The sequence below is a fragment of the Mastomys coucha genome, unplaced genomic scaffold (genome assembly GCF_008632895.1).
Source record: "Mastomys coucha isolate ucsf_1 unplaced genomic scaffold, UCSF_Mcou_1 pScaffold13, whole genome shotgun sequence".
NCBI lineage: Eukaryota > Metazoa > Chordata > Mammalia > Rodentia > Muridae > Mastomys > Mastomys coucha.
The window spans coordinates 36410881-36411881 of record NW_022196895.1 but is presented as its reverse complement, the minus strand read 5'-3'; positions in this window follow the sequence as shown (position 1 = coordinate 36411881).

The following is a 1001-nucleotide window of genomic DNA, read 5'->3' as shown; positions in this document are numbered from 1 at the left end:
GTATCCAAAAATCGAGCCTACAATTCATTTCTTGGTGCAGCAGAACTATCAACTCTCAGTTTAGCTATAATGGGGGTAAAATCCTTTGGTGATATGAGGAGTCATTGAAATACAGCCTTATTAAAATGAAACCCAATGTCTAAAAATTGTTCTTATTTTGGACTTGTACCACAGTAAGAGCCAAGATTTTAAACTCTACTAAATACAAAGCAAACAAAAAGACTTTATATATTCATGTTCATTTAAGAAAATACTAGTAGTGATGTATTAAGTATACAGTTAATATGTTTGGAGTTTCAAATTTATGTTGATAAAAATGTATTGTCACTATTGCTGTAGACGAGCATCTACATAAGACTGTTGATTGTTGTTTTATATCAAACAACTTTTATAATACTTATTTTTATTGTTATAATATTTTGTAAATTTTAAGGAATATGACAAAAAAGATATTGTAGGTATTGAAGGAGTGGTCTGTGGGAGAAGCAGTGGTACAAAAGGGAAACAAGAATGTAATTCAATTCTATTTAATTAAAATATGTTTTTAAATGTTAACAAATTCAGATAAATTGAAATCATGTAACTTTTCTCATCATGATGCAATAAAAGTTTAAAAAAAAGAGCTTTAGAGAGTGGTTATCACACGAGAATCCACCCAGATAATTTTTTTGTTTATACGTACAAAGGCAAGCAGTTTCTAAGTTCAAGGTCTGCTGGGAGAGAGGGCGTTCAGGTCCAGGCCCAGGCAAGGTAGAAATAGTAATTTCAGGGCTGGATCCCCAGCCAGTGCTTAACAAAGGCAAAAGGCTCTCTGAATTCTTTTGCAATGGTAAGAAAAAAAAAGTGTGCTTGGTGTCTCCTAAGAATCAAGGGACTGGGTTGATTTATAGGATAATCAAAAGGGAACTGGGAGTAAATGACCAGATGGATATGTAAAATAAAAGACTGGGCTTATGATCTGAAAGAGACGAGCTATCCAGACTTTTTTTTTTTTTTTTTTT